Below are 13789 nucleotides of genomic sequence, written 5' to 3' on the forward strand. Positions count from 1 at the left end.
ACTATGTACAAGTTTAGTGCACTCACGCAACCCCAGTGCCTTCTCGCACCGAATTCCCCAAAAGTCCAGGCCCACAGTCCTCTGTGCCTTCCTGGCCGCCTCCTGTCCTCGCTCTCCAGCTCAGTCTGCTTCCTCCCGACTTCCACCAATGACTGGAGGGAGGCCCCTTAAATAAGGCCCCGGATGAGCCCCAGGTGCTTCCGTCTCTAGCCACGCCCAAGCGTGGCGGAAGTATCGGCTGTCTTCCTGGCAGCTCTCCGGGTGCCACACAAAGTCTTCCCCCCGGCACTTCCTGGTGTGGCGGAAGTGTCGGGTTCCCGGGATAATCAGGCACCGGGGCGCCGCCTGGCGGTGGCCACGGGTCCCTACAGGGCTGGGCTTCAAAGCCCTGTACCTGAGGCCTTGCCTAACCAGGACGGAGAAAAGTAGATTTATAAAATTATATTTATACAGCTGCAGTGGGCTGAAAAGAAAGTGCAGGGTTGCCTGCTCTTTAAAACGCGATTAGCTTTATGTCCCTTGTGAAAGACGTGTACTCTGCGTCCAAATTGTAAAAGGTTTTAAAACAGAATCTACTCCGGTTTTAATAGAAAACGTAACTTAAATACCAAATTATTCAGTAACATATCATAATATTTCCACCACCAGCACATTCTGTCGATAACCAAACAAAAAAATACTTGCAGAACAAAAGTTTGTGCTGGGGCTCTTAAAAGTGCATCACACTTTATACAGAAGGCCCATCATAGGACACAAACCATTGAATGTCAAGCTTATAACACCAGTTGGTTATGACGTTCTTGTTGGTGGCTGCAGTTAGTAGACATGGTTGTCCCATTCTTATTTATCACAAACCTGGTCAGCCTCACTGACCCCATGCCCTTGGCCCGCTGTAGGCTCTGCCCTTTGTGCCAGGGATGCATTATAAAGGGGCGTGCCCTAAGCCCCACATCTCATTTGAACCTTAGCCTTGGTAGTGGAAGGAGCTTCTGACCTAAAAGAAGCCGACCTATTTCATTGTTTCTAAAACAGAAGTAATTGTGGCCATCTGTTTGATAAAAAGACTGGATTGGCTGACTTTTCTTTCTACTCTGTTAATAACTTTGTCTTTATTCAACAACGTTGTCTGGCGGGCACCCCAACCCAGGGGCTCCTCAAGTTTTACTGGCTGTGACACCTTGTGTTTGAACCTGGGATTTGAGACTGGGGCTCAGGGTACTACGACAGACCATACAGGTTGCAAGGTCCTGTGAACATCATGGATCAGAAATGTAATTGGAGACAACACTAACTCAGGCAACCATCTCTTTCAGTTATTCTCATCATGTAAACTTTAGCTGCCAGTAAAGGCACAAACGTCTAGACATGTAAAGAGTTTCTGTATGTCCTATGGAAGTTACGATGATTAGATACCACTGTCTCTGATTCTTCTCTCTCTTTACCTGAAATCTAAACTGCTCCATCCAATATAAATTATGTTTCTTTGGTGTTTCTTTTACAAAGACTTACTTGATGAATTACTAGGCGGGAGTGCAATTCTGCAGTACATTACTACTACAATATATTTTGTTTTAGATATTTGTGTTTTTTGGAATATAGTTTTCATCACTTCAGTTCGTGATGATGTCATGTATTGCATATTGTGTTATTAAATTGTTTTTACCTTATTATGTGTATGTCTGGATCACCAAGAGAAATTGCTACCTGCTATGTTCCTTGGCAGTAAAGTTCAAATTATATTCTCCATTTTCTTTTGCAGAATTCCAGATGATGCTTTGGAAGCAACGATCGTCACCCTCTAGGTGAACTAAAACCTGTAAGAGAAAACAGGCAGAAGGAAGTTTAAATCATAACCGTTATTCTCTTCAAAGTGTTAGCACTCCTATTACTGGACAGTGTAACTTGATGAACGCAGCATTCAGTAACAAGAAGCACACCATTTCTGCTAGATGAAGTCTTTTTTATACACAAGTAAAAGTTACAGAATTAGATTACATCATACAATGTTTCTATCCACATTGGCCTCATCAAGTTGCTAACTGGACAAAGAACAAAATTAACCAAACTGAATTATAAGTAAACATGGTCAGCAACATCACTTAAATCATTAATGTCTGGACTCGCACGTTTGCTTTGCCATTTTCAGCTCCTTTCTTTATTAGTACAGAAGATGAAGGCAGATGCCATCCTCATACAGCAAATGAACAGAAAGTTTCCTGCTGGCAGCCCAATGTTGTCCGCTTCCATCCTGTCTCAGCTTCCCTAAGTTACCTGGAAACGCTTTTACATTATATAGTGAACTTTGATACATGTGCTTAATTATTTTAAGATAAAAAATCCAAACCAAACAACTATTAATTAATTTGTCGTTATGATATTTTTTACCACAATGCTAACACTTAATACAATTGAATCTGAGAGGTAAAGAGTTAACAAAGATGAGGTAAAGGCACAAATTAACATGTCAGTTTTACAATGTAAAATACAAATAAATGAATTGAAAACCTATGCAAAAATAGGGCCGAGCTGACGGCAACACCAGAGGCTGCTTGGACACGACATTCCTGTACATTTTCTAATAGTCAGTGGCTGCAAGTGGGCAATTTTTAGTGAACAGTATGTTGGGGCAGTGGCACCAAGAAGAGGAGATGCCAACAGACTTCAGTAAATCAGCTGTGTTCTGGAGATAGGAACAGACTTTAGCCTTTTTATGCTTGTTTTTATTTTTATTCTAGCCACAGTACATATCATAGACTGATAAAAGAAAATATTTTAAAACTTTTGCTGTTTCTTGCCCTATGTATACCATTGGCACCTTTCCTCTGTATTCGCGTGAGTGCAGATATCTTTTAACTGGTGATTCCTCTCTCGATTGTCTTCCCGTAAGGCCTGCTTCTCAAACTCGGTCATTATTTTCGACATGACTTTCTTGCCTGTTGCCTTATTTTATACTTTCCATCTTTGAATCATCTGCAGCGGCTTGGTGTCACATACATAGTCCTGCCATCAGAGAGTGTTGAGGTTTAGATCAAGGATCACTATACCTTTGTTATTAGTTTTAGTACAATTGACTACTAAAAGGAGTTGCTTGACATCTTTTGTGGCTTGGATAGGCACAATTATTTTACAGGCCGCTGCTTTTATTTTTAGCAAGGCCTACTTGTTTTTCACTTGGCTAGTTTTCTAAGGACAAAGGTTGCTGTGTTTTTGAGGGAACTGAGGAACCAGGTTTTTGTTTTGGGACATGGCAGCTCTGCTGGGCCTTTTGATTCGCCAAAGTCTAAACAAGGTTTTGGAAAAACCTTCAACACCCACAACTTAAAGGGTGCATAAACGCTTTAAACATATAAACATTTTAGCATTTAAATTTATATATTAAGGCTCATGAACATTTCAGATGATCAGATTAAAAGAAAGCTGAATTGTGTTAGTTAGGTTGAATTATACAGAGGTTTTAAGAATTGATTATCAAGGTTAGCCCCTGTATTGGTACTCCAGACTGCATGTGGCTACATATCACTGGGTGATGACGCAGATGCCATTGCTCACTGGCTGTAACATAGGCCTGTATACATACATTCCAGATAGCATTTAAGTTCCTATGTCAGTGCTTTCTTATGAATCAATATCTTAATGAATAAAGGTGAAACAACATGTAGTATATCAGCTGGCTTTGAGCAATTTAAAAATTTAAGGGTTCATTAATAAAGGCTTTAGCACTATGTTTGCTGACTCAAGGCCACTCGCCTGCTTCCAGCTCAAAGAAGATCAGCTCTTATCAGTAAAACTGCGTGTGGCGCTTACCAGCACAGCTGCCTATGACTTTAGTCTTACTTGATGCTGGGTGCAACAACAAATTACTAACTGAACAGTGCAGTTCCTCATATGTGGGTCACCCTGGTTCCAACTTAATGATAAGGACTGATCAATTAAAGGAATGTGAGAAATGTAAAACATGATCAGATGATGGTCATTTCCAGGCCAGGCGGCAAGCACGACCTTCGAGTCCTAATGATTGTTATGAAAGGATTGATGATTATTAGGAGAAAGGAGTTTACAAGGCGGGGTAATTGTTATGAAAACAGGTACAGCATCAGGTCATCATCACAAAGGCAACATGTAAAGTGAATGATGAGATATACAGTATGTACGAAATGGAGATGTTTCCATGTTTAGAATTGAAATAAAAATGAACCATGCCCAAACCACCAGGCTCACTTCATGAACTGAGACGGCTTTATGTGTTCTGCAATTGTTTCTTATGCTCTGCAATAAAGTCTAAATTCTGACAGCCTTCCTGAAGACCCTGCACATTTTTTCTGAAGATTTCTCCACAACAAGAGTTGCAGTAGACCACCAATAACTTCTGACTCATATCGATTCTCCCATTACTCTGAACATGGCCCCGTTTAAAGTAATATTTAGAGGATTCTCCCATTGATCTAAGTAGCACTTCTGAGGAGGGGAGTATGGGCGCTCTCATCAATTTTTTCTTACTTTTTAAGGGAGTGTTTGTTACTCATTTACTTCATTCAGTTCTTGGAAAATTACATTGATGGCCTCTCCAAGACAAAGCAGAGACCTCACCTTCTTAGCTTTAAGTTACATTTGGTTAACCCTTGAGATACTTTCAATACTTTTCCTGATATTATTTAATAATTCATTTGTTATAGCTATATATATATAAATAATATATATATATATATAGTATATATATATATATATATATATATATATATATATATATATATATATCAACTTGTAATAGATTGTTAAAGATTATTATACATTGATTAAAAATTCTATACCTTCTGCGTCCTTCCTGTTTTGATACTCATTGTGCTTCATGGGAGTTGGAGTTTTGGTGGGGAGCCCTTTTGGGGTCCTCAGGTACCTCTAGAGTGAAGTTCTGCCTTACTCTTGATGCAATGTGATAGACCTGAAAGTTCTCCTGGGTCTAAGATAAAAGGAGCTGCTGGACATCATCCAGATGAGTTGGTGCTGGGTGGAAGATGACAAAGCTCCTCAGGGTCAAGTGGAGGAAAGGGAAAGATGAGTTTTGTGCTTGTAGTATGGTCACTATTACATTATCATAAAGAAGCCTTTTGTTAAGGTAATTTTTAATAATAAACATTTTATTTGAATCCGGGTGTTATGTCACTGTAGTTGTGTCTTAGGGTTTGTGGTGCCGCAATGCCCCGTACCGTTCAAACAAGGAATACGGCACCTCTGCTATTCATGGCCCACCACAACGAGTGCCACCAGATGTTTATTCCACTTCAGCCACTGCTCAGGTCAGGACATTCAGTTCCCCCACTCCAGTCAGGCTTTCCTTTTATTCATTTTTATTAGTACATCTGAGACCTGCTCTTTCAAAAAACTTGACAACCTGAGCTCATACTAACTGATTTATTTAGACTCTTTTGTCTAATTTCACTATTTCTTATGTCATTACCTTGATTATTTCAAAAGTAAAGGCCACCTCTGCACTTTAAAGTGTATAATTTATTCTCATTTGTAAAACTCCTGTAATAAACATGTGCCTTAATAAGACTACCTTTAGGTCCTAATAGTCAAATTTGGTGAATTACTGATAAAGAAGCAAATGCTTCCTACTCTGCCCACCTTACACACCAATGCAAATTATTGAGATCACATTTAAATTTTATCATTGATGTATTTGCATAGTCTAAATATATAAAAGTGCATAATATGCCCAAGCATTTAGAGATCCTGAGACCTCATCCTCTGAGACGATCACCATGTTCGCTGTGAAAGCAGTTTGCCTCATCGCCACCGTCGCTATGCTTGTTGCAATGGTGGCAGCGGTGAGTATTAATGCTCTATTAGGCGACCTCTTCAATATGTCTGGTCAGTGTGGCTATTTACTCTAAACACGAAATGAATATTGCAGGGTCTTCTCAGATATAATGCAATTAACTGAATTAAATGCTATTAAATTATTGTTGATTTTCAATGTTAATTTTACATATTTTATATATAACTATGGAGTGAGCAGGAGAGCAGTACTTGTGCACATTTGACATCTGCAGATTTCTTTACGTTGTTACAGTGAGTTCAGAGTGTGTTCAGACTTCTTCCACTTTCTGCACAAATTATTGTGTCCTACATTTAATATCTGAAATGAAGAAATATGCCATTCATTACAATCAATCTACTCTCCGTTTCTCATAATGACAAAGTGGAGATGTGTGTTCAGTAAGGTTTGGATATTGATTTGGAAATTGGTTTGCAAATTGATTCAAAATGAAAAGCGTAAATCTCACATTCATCGAAGTATTCAGACCATTCGTTCAATATCTTTTTAGTAGCTCCGTTTGCATTCATTTTTGGAAGATTATTCGTGTCAAATCTAAATGTAATGAATTGACCAATCAGCATCAAAAGGCGGGTCAAGGGGCACCAACAGTTAGGGAAAGAGGCAGTCCAATCATGAGTGTGTTGTTCTTGGAAATTAGATGGTGAACAAAAGGGAGCTGATAAGACAGAGAGTCCACCATCTCGCCAAATAGGTGGACGCTGGCAATCGAAATTCATTCTCTTGCATGTCGAAAGAGTTACAAAGAAACCAAGCTTGGTGACACAAAGAAATCTTTTGCTCTACTCAGTATGTAGTTAAAATTGCTAACAACACACACATTGAAAATTGAACTGCATTGATTAATATTACATGTGCAAAAATATAATAACTTTTGATGACTTAATGTAGTATAAATATTTTCAGTAGGACCTAAAATGTACTTGCCTATCATTTTTCTTCTGGTCTAATCAGACAACTCACTTCTTTGTGAGACACATAATGACACCACACAGCAGAGTGACGACATTTCTTCATTTTAGTGGGTAGATTGACTGATTGCACAATTGGAGACGTGTGGAACAAATTCAAGAGAACTGCTAGTTTAATAAATCACTTGAATCCAAATATTTAGGGTATGTTAGTGGTCCTGAATAAATATGTCCAGACCATTTTAGAATTTCTTTGCAGTAGAAGCAATGCTTGATCTCTTTTCGCATTTTCTTTGCTTAACTCAATGACATGTCAAAGACATAGAGGGGACAATTGCTTTTCATGTCATCACTTTTCAGGGGGCATACAGCACTTTTTCAATGTTCCAGAAGGAGACCAGCTAATGTGTCCACATCTGTATCATGTTTTTGAAGAAGTAACTTTAACTTGAACAATACCAAACTTATCCTTTAAATATTAAACTCTTGTCTATAAATAGAAGTCTGGCACAGCAGTTTTTATTATCCTGGTGGTCCACAATGGTGTGAAGTACATAAGATTCAAAAACTATTCAGACAATGTTAATGTTTTGCACATTTTGTTATGTTGTTGTTTTATGCTAAAATCATTTGTATCAATTTTTCTCACATCAAGCATCACTCAGTATCTCAGAATGAAAGCAGAAACAGTACTTTAGACAGTTTTGTAACACTGAATAACAATAATAAAGTGAAATCTCACATCAACAGAAATATTCAGACTCTTTGAGGTGACAGTAGAAATCTGGTGCACCCAATTTTATTTATCGAGATGTTTCTACCTCTTGTTTGGATTCCACCAGTGGTGAATTCATTTAATTTGACTGATTAGGAAAGACACACACCAGTCTATAAAAGGTCCAACAGATGAGCTGAAGTGGTAGACCTGTGGCTAAGGATCTGTGCTGGTATCAGGAAGGGTGTCAGTTCAATCCTGCTACTGCCAGAATAGATCTGTTAAACCATAATATTCTTCTGTCTCCAAACGTTGGGTAAAATGACAATTTCCCATTGGGGATTAGTAAAGTATATCAAAATCAAAAAATCAAAAACCAAGTCATGAAGTCCAAGAAACTATTTGCTGTGTTTAGAGACAGTATTGTGTTGGGACAGACCAGAAGAAAGCTAGAAAAACATTCCTAGAGCAGGACACTTGGAGATACTGTGCTATTATGAGAGACTGGAAGTGACCAAGAATCTGATGAGAACCTGTGTGGAAATGGAAGAAACTTCCAGAATTAAAACAGTTTACCAATAAGGGCTTTATGACTGAGTAGCCATACAGAAGACTCTACTCTGTTAAAAAAACATGGAAGCCTCCTTGGATTTTTACAAAAAAACACCTAAAGGACTCTCAGACTATGAAAAAACAAGATTCTCTAATGTGATAAAAGCCAGGTTTAGCATCATGTCTGGAGGAAACCAAGGCACAACTCTTCAAATTTTGGAATACAATAGCTATAGTGAAGTATGGTGTTGGCAACATGATGCTGTGTGACTGGCATCTGGGGGACAAGTAAGGTTTCAGGGAAAGCTGAAGCTAATGAAAACTTGTTACGAGAGTGCTGTGGACCTCAGACTGGGCTGAAGGTTTAACTCCCGACAGGACGATGACAATAAACCTAATGAAAAGACATCACAGGAGTGGCTTAAGGACACCTCTGATTATGTCCCAGAATTGTCTAGTCTGAGCCCAGACTTTAACCCAGTCAAACATCTCTAGGGAAACCTGAACATAACGGACCCATCAATAAGCACACACGAATGTCAGAAGTTCTTCAAATCCAGATGTGAGAAGCTTGTCATAGCATGCCCAAGAAGACTCCAGACTGGCATTGCTGCAAAGGGTTCTTCAACTAAGTACTGAGTAAAGGGTATAAATTGTGACAATAATGTGCCAAAATGTATTTTCCACTATTAGTCATTCTGGGGTATTGGGAGTTGCTTGATGAATAAAAATGAAATGAGATGATTTTAGCACAAGGCTGCAACATAGCAAAATGAGAAAAAAGTGGAGGGGTCTGAATGCTTTCTGAATCCACTGTACAAGTGAAATGTATTGACGTGTTGATGATGATATTCCAGAGTTCTACATTTCATTTTAATTTTCAATATGCTGCTTTCTCAAAGAATTTATCCTGTTTTGTTTTGGAAAACGGTAAATATTATCTTAACAGAGCAGATGGGGACATCGATTCTGTCAATGAGGTCTACAAAATGCAAACAATAATTGCAGCTGATTGATCACCACAGGCTTTTAAAATGTACTGACACCTACCATGGAGTAGCTGCTCTCTTACTGATGTGAACGTCTCTCTGTCATCTGAGTGCCCATCAAGGATTCTTTATTTTTAACTTAATTCATTTTCAATGTCCTGTGATTTTGTTTGAAGTTATGATTGATACAGAATAGCTAATTCCAATGCTTTACTCTTCTGATCAGTCACATATTTTTCTCTTTCAGGGCGCTCCGGATAAGAGAGTCTGCCTACCATGTAAGAATTTCATACATTACAATATGTGAACCTTATAATAATTTGAACTTATTATTCAATATATTTTGTTTTGTAATGAGTTCCCTTGAGATTTTGTGTGTACAGAATAGTGCATACAGTGTTCTCCATACTGTTTGAGACAAAGACACATTTTTCTTTGATTTCAACACTCAAACAATTCAGACGGGATTGAAGTGCACATTGTAGACTTTCACATTAGGGGATTCTCATAAATTTCATTAACACCACACAGAAATGACAACAATTTGTCTACATGGTCAGTCGATTTCAGTGCACCATAATTTTTGTGACACAGCAATGGCAGGCCCATTAAAGCCGTCATATTTAGGACTTTGTCGCATATTCCTCAAATGCAATGACTGGTTGAAGTCTGCGATTCATAGACATCACCAGGTTTGGATCTTCTCTCGTAATGTTCTGCCAGGTTTCTAACGCAGCCATCTCATAAGCCACTGCTAGTTTTGTCAACTTTCAGTAACAACACGTAAACAAGATACTCCTTGCACAGATAATAATGAAATTAAAAAAATGCAGGATTAGTGTGATGTCCTGGGTCTTCCTGGACAGGCCTTGGCTGTTTACCGGAATTCTGTCAGCTGAAAAGGTGTCACCTGATATAAGCCATTTTTAAGTTCTGTTCTCCAGTTATACAAAAGTTGTCAGGATTTCTCCTTTATTTCGGTCTTCTTAATCCTATTCATCTTTTCCCATTTCCATGTGGGGTTAGTGTGATTGATCAACCTTCTCCATACAGCTCGGTCCTGCACCTGCTCCTTAGTCAGAACCTATTCATTCAGGTCTTCTTTTACTTTATCCATATTCCTTCACTTTTCCGTCAATCATTTCCTCTTCCTTCCCCATCCTTCTTTTGTCCACATATTTATTGTCTCCCCTCATTTCATGTTGATACCACTTCAGCCTACTTTCTGTCCTTTCTTAGATATTTCTCCCGTGTTTGTTGTAAACTCTGAGTGTCAGATTTCTTATTCTGTTCTTCGTTGTAACTCCACACATCCAGCTCAACATTCCCATTTCTGTCACATCTAACTTCTTCTTCTGCTGCGCTCCTTTTACTGCCCAGTCCTCACATACAATCCTCAATTACTACTCAGGTACTCCTTTGCCTCTCATGCACTTCCAGACCTCTTGACGTGGTACATTCTCCATCAATAAACAACACAATATACAAACTTTATGTAAAGACTGCATCAGTTGTTCCTTTCCCTGACATAAAACCAAACTGTTCTTCCCATATGATGGTCTCTTCCCTTCTCTCTTTAACCTTTTACAAGATTTTCATTGTGTGTGACATCAGCTTTTCCTCTTAATCCTCAATCCTGAATATCGCCCCTCTCCTTGGGTACAATCACACTGTTCCACCTCTCTTCTGGTATTCTCTACTGCTCAGATCTTCTACATTTGATCCCACATAACTTCTAATCCCATCTCTCCTAAACTCTTTTAAAATTCTACTGCTATGTCATCCAGTCCTGTTGTTTGTTAAGGTTTCATTCTTTTTAGTGTCTCCTTTACTTCCTCCCTCCTTACTCTTGGTGCTTTTCCTTCATTTGGGACACCCTTGGATTTTCTTCATTCCACTGCATTTCACAGTACCTCTTCCATCTATTCTTGATCTTATAATGCTCATTTAAGACCACACTTGGCTCATCTTACATCTACTTTATCTGACTAAAATTCTCCCAGCCGTGTTCTTACTCTTTGCTATTGTAAATTTTTTTATCCACCTCTTTTCTCTTCAATTTTTCTTACACCTTCTCCTGAGTCTGTCTCTGGACTCTTGCCAGTGCGTTCTTTGCCTTCTTGTTTGTCCGCCAAAACATTTCTTTATCTTCCTCCCTCCGTGGTGGTATCAGGTCTTCTTTGCCTCCATCTTACCCTTTATCAATTCCTGCACCTCTCTGTTCCACTATCATGTCTCTTTGTCCCCAGGTGGGCTCCTTCCTGTTGTCTTATCCCAACATCTCTTCAACTTTAATGAATACAACTTTGCCATTCTTCTCTACTATTCCTCCATAATCTCAAATGACTGCCCTTCATTTCAAACTTTCTTCCTAAACCTGTTCATCAGCCTCTTCCCAAACCAACCTTGGCCTTGTAGCCCATTTTTCAATTCAATCCAATGTTATTACAGCATAAATGAGCAATTTTGTTATTTTACACAAGATGCATAAAACTGCAAATTACAGTTCAACGAAAAGATAAGAGACAGTGGAAAATGTCAGTGCAATGCAGAGATAGTACAGAACCTGTGCATATAATTATCAGGACACATGGAGGATATTTGTTTCTCTTTGAAGACGGTTCTTTAAGCCTACGGAAAATATGAAACTGCACGCTTCTACAATCAGTGACAGCAGCAATGATTTGCCTAGTGCTGTAAAGGTGGCTCTAGCCTTTCGATGAGACGTAAAATCGAGGTTCTGATTCTCTGTGATCATAAAAGATTCTTCGTGAAGGGTATGGTGTATCCTGATATCCTGGCTAAATTACCAACCAAGGCCTAGTCATTCTGTCCCCCTATTCATCCCCAGTCTCTGATTGGCTAACTGTCTCTCAGCACTTCACCACCTAACAGCTAATGTGTGTTGAGCGTAATGGCGCAAAAGTGGCTGCCGTCGATTCATCCAGATGGATACTGCACATCGATGGTGGTTGAAGTGGCTCCCCACTAAATATGTAAAGCGCTTTGAGCAGTGAGGAAAGCACTACATAAATATAATGAAATGTTAGCATTATTATCACATGAATAATAATAATACATAATAATATTATTAATGCTAAATTTCCTTGGTTTCAGTTTTCATACTTGTTTTTGTTTTCAGTCAGATATTTTTGATTTTCTTGAGTATATTTACCTTCTGAGCAGAATGCTGGAAATTTTTTTCAGAGTATGTCATTTTAATGCTTTCTTTCTTTTACAGTCCCTCCGATGTGTTTTAACCAGTAAAGGTAAGGCATTGAGTGTAAGATATTATAAGAGTCTGTCGTTGTCTTTTCATTCTTTGTGTCCCAGTCAACTTTGACTAACCTCCTTAGCGTGACAGAAATGGGCAAAAGGAGTTGAGCTTTATTTTCAACAACAAAAAGGATTATGTGTAACAAAAACATGCAAATATCAACACATTAACAGAATAACAGTAGAAAAGACAAGTCTCGTGTCCACTGCAATAATGGTGCAGATTTAACTGCATATCCTTCATGCAATGTGTTACATCATAATCATTATAATTAGTCAAATGCTAGTATTTCATAATGAGTGAAACATGGCATGTCAGGATCTACCAGACAGGTGTTAGTTTCACTATCTGTGTCAATGTTTTATGACCAATTCACATCATCATCACTACTGCACGATTCAACCAATGGTTCAGTTTCACTCTGTTTTTAAACTTGCTCCGGGGTTTTTCATTTGCCATTGTGTTTTTGTATGAATGGCAGATTTAGTTATTTTTAGTTTGTTGTTGAATGTGGTGTTTAAGTGAGCTTTGAATGGGTCACTCAAGGACACAAAGAGACTTGTCCTAATATTTAATTGTTACATTTGTTGTAATCTGTTCATTCATCTGTTGTTTTTTTTTTCTTCTCAGATGCAGAGGTGTCAAGCATCCACTGAACCGTCTAATTATTTAAACACGTGTAATTAAACTTTAATAAACTTTAAAAAAGCAGTCATGCATACCTGAGCCTTTTGTCTTCAATTGTCAATCCAGATTGATCACATAGTGTTGTCACTCCACCGTGATCGCTCTCGTGGATTCCTTTGATTTCAGGCATTCCAGTGAATGAGCAAGTTTCATGGTTGTTATAAAACCACTGGAAACACCTTGTGTTTATGTTCCTTAGTGAGGTATACAATCCCCTTTGATGATAATGATGATGACAGCAGAAGCTAAGACTTTCATTCCATAATCTTCAGCATGTCTGCTTAAATATGAAAAACAGCATATAATTTCACATGCAGTTTAGCCAAATCGTCCCAAAAATTAATTTGCCATTTATTAATTCGTTTTCCACCACTTATCTGAAAAGGGCAACAATCTTTCCAAGCCACATTTGCAACCTCATACTGTGGGATTCCAAGGCATTTCTAGGCCAATTGAGAGATATAATCCTCCTAGCAAGTGTGGAACTTCCCCAGGGTCTCCTAGCAGCTGGTTTTTCCCGTAAAACCTCCACAGGAAGGCGTCCAGAGGGGCATCAGTATCAGGTGCCCAGACCACCTAAATTGTTTCCTTTTGATTATGAGGGTCAGTGGCTTTACACCGAGCCTCTTCACGATGTCTCCACTTCTCACCATCTCTAATGATGAGCTAAGCCATCCTGCGGAGAAAGCTCATTTCAGTCATGTGTACCTACAGTCTCATTCTTTAAGTCTTTACCCAAAGGTCATTTGGCCTGCATTCTCTCAATTTACAAAATGCAAAACTCAGTTAAATGTTTTGTTTGGTGTTTTTTTTTTTTTC

General features: G+C 38.6%; 1 long non-coding RNA gene across 1 annotated transcript; it reads left to right on the forward strand.

The window, feature by feature from the left end:
- Positions 1 to 5739: 5739 nt before the first annotated feature.
- On the forward strand, positions 5740 to 12961 carry LOC120526362. Its single transcript, XR_005633133.1, has 4 exons — positions 5740 to 5828; positions 9254 to 9284; positions 12248 to 12275; positions 12914 to 12961. It is a non-coding gene; the product is annotated as an uncharacterized LOC120526362 (long non-coding RNA).
- The last annotated feature ends 828 nt before the right edge of the window (positions 12962 to 13789 follow it).

This window comes from Polypterus senegalus, chromosome 3 (genome assembly GCF_016835505.1).
Source record: "Polypterus senegalus isolate Bchr_013 chromosome 3, ASM1683550v1, whole genome shotgun sequence".
Taxonomy (NCBI): Eukaryota; Metazoa; Chordata; class Cladistia; order Polypteriformes; family Polypteridae; genus Polypterus; species Polypterus senegalus.